At 49.8% G+C, this 2,503-nt stretch overlaps 1 protein-coding gene across 4 annotated transcripts in view; it reads right to left on the bottom strand.

Annotated features, from left to right (window-relative positions):
• The window catches only part of ZNF691 (zinc finger protein 691), a 69,209-nt gene that overhangs the window by 12,688 nt on the left and 54,018 nt on the right, over positions 1-2,503 (bottom strand). The window lies entirely within an intron of this gene.

Genomic DNA, 2,503 nt, shown 5'->3' with positions numbered 1-2,503 from the left:
TATTCAGGACTTTTAATGGCTCCAGGATTTTAACAAGACTGTTGCTCAGATCTATTCAGACAAGCAACAGGTTTTATAATTTTTTTATTACTGATTTTGTTATTATTTTTTTATCAGCCAGAGTCTCCTTTATCCACATCCCTGGCTTCACCCTGAATGGCTCAGTGCCTGAGGGTGGGGACCAAGCCCTGCCTAGACACTTGCCTTCTTTGCCAAGCTAATCTGTAGGGCCGGACCTATGACCCAAGGACACACTAATCGAACTACGAACCATGAGTCTTCTACCCTAAGAGGTGGCTCTGGCCACTCGTTCTGTGGGCCTGGGTCTCCCCACCTAGGGATCAGGCTCCAGGATCAGGCTCCATTAGGATTCGCCCATTCCTGTCTCTTCCTACCCAACCACTCAAATTAATCTTCCCTTGCCTGAGACCAGTTGGGAGCACTGGAGTACAGGGAGGAGAGGGGAAGGGCCAGACTGGGCTGCCAGGTGCTAGTCTCCTTTGCACTGAGGGCCAGACGGTCACCAAGAGAGGAGGGCCATGGGAAACTGAGAACTCACTATTCAAGAAGACGTGAACACTCCTGCCCTGCTGTGTATAGTTGGAAGATATTTATATATATTTTTTGGTTGTCAATATTAAATACAGACACTAAGTTATAGTATATCTGGACAAACCAACTTGTAAATACACCACCTTACTCTGTAACTTACCTAAGCAGATATAAATGGCTGGTTTTTAGAAACATCGTTCTGAAATGCATATGGGTTGAGGGTAGACAGATTTGGATGGGAATGGGAAAGAAGCAACTATTAGAGCGGCTTCAGACTTTTTGACTCCAAGATTCAGTCACTTCCAAGCACCTTTGATCAACACGCTCTACTGCTTAAAAATCTGTTTGATCTCTATTACCTAGAGAAAAATCTAAAAATCTTGGCATTCGAGGCATTCCCATTTTCCTTCACGTAGGATAGCTGGTATTCAAAAAAATGACAGCTATGTGCTGACCTTGATGCTCAGGCATCAAGATAATACGCGTTATCTTGAATGTGAGGTAGGTACTATCTCTGTACAGTTGACAGGCTCAAAGAGGTTAACGTGCCTGAAGTCTCACAGCAAATACGCTAAAACCCCTGCTTTTAACAATTATACTGCAGGAATTGCCTAGTGGTCCAGTGGTTAGGATTCGGCACTTTCACTGTGGTGGCCCAGGTTCAGTCCCTGGTCAGGGAACTAAGATCCCGCAAGCCGCGTGGCCAAAAAAAAAAAAAAAATTATACTGCACACCCCCCACCCTATACCCCACTCCTCACCCCAAACCCCCAGCCCCTCCAAAGCAAAATGAACCATGTTCACTGCATGGGCAGAGTGAGCTGTCAAGCTGCCTTCTCCCATCTATTTAATTCAGAATGCCCCCTCTGATCCAGCTTATAGGCTACTGCACACCCTCTAAAGACTTCTAACCGCCTTCTCCCAATCCCTGAATTTCAAGAGCACTTCATTTGTTCCTTTCTTGTGGCACTGTATCTTTTATCACATGTCTTTTATCACCACCTTTATCACAAGTTCCTATTTCCCCCACTAGTCTCAATTTCATGGAAAGAAGTCAATTTGGTTCATCTGGGTCTTCAGTACTAAATACAGTGCTTGGCACAGAGCAGGCACTCAGAAAACAGTTGAAATAAAAGCACCAAGGATATTTGTCCCTAGAGGCTCGGCTGACAAAATCGGGGGGTGGGGTGGATATGCCTGTCGAAGCCTTCATAACTGCACACAGGTTAAACTATAAAATCTGCTTGCCATGAAGCGGGGTTGTACGGAGAGGGTGAGAAGGGAAAACGGGTACATCGTAATTGGCAGTGCCTGTGTGTATTATCATTCGGTACAGAGAATCTGAGGAGTTAGCCATCCCCATCTCACAAATCAGGAGTGAGGCTCGGAGAAGGGTTGTGCCTTGCCTGAGCCTGGGGGCAGGGTGGTTAACCGATGAAGGGCTGTACCAGGTGCGATGGAGGAGGCCTTATCACATGGCCCCAGCAGGCTTCTGTTGAAAGGAGTTAGCTCTTGCTTCGCAGAGGCCCCGGGAGGGGTAATGCAAAGAGGAGTCAGGGGCCCAGGATGCCAGGTGCGCACTCAGCGCTCTTAAAATCCTATGGTGGCACCCCTGCTGCTGTTCCCACCGGATGGAAGGAAACGGACTAGGGGTGGGGTTGGGTCGGAAGGGGCACGCTAGAGGCCTGAGCTTAAGGATGCAAAGCAGTGGCGCCCGAGGAGGCCCCAAAGCGGGGCGGCGCCCGGTAGCATCCCGGCCCCACCCCAACCCAGGGCTCCACACCCTGGTCTGAAAATGCCCGAGAACCCACTCCCGGGTTCCCGCCCCTCACAGGGCTTACACCAACGTGCCGGGGGCCACCATTTCCCAAACTGCTAGGTGCACGCAGGCGCCGGAAGACCCGGCCCACCCCCGCCTGGGCCCACAATGCTCCGGGAAGCACAGCTTCCGG

This window comes from Delphinus delphis, chromosome 1 (assembly GCF_949987515.2).
Source record: "Delphinus delphis chromosome 1, mDelDel1.2, whole genome shotgun sequence".
In the NCBI taxonomy this organism is placed as follows: Eukaryota; Metazoa; Chordata; class Mammalia; order Artiodactyla; family Delphinidae; genus Delphinus; species Delphinus delphis.
This window is presented reverse-complemented; position numbering and strand designations above follow the sequence as displayed.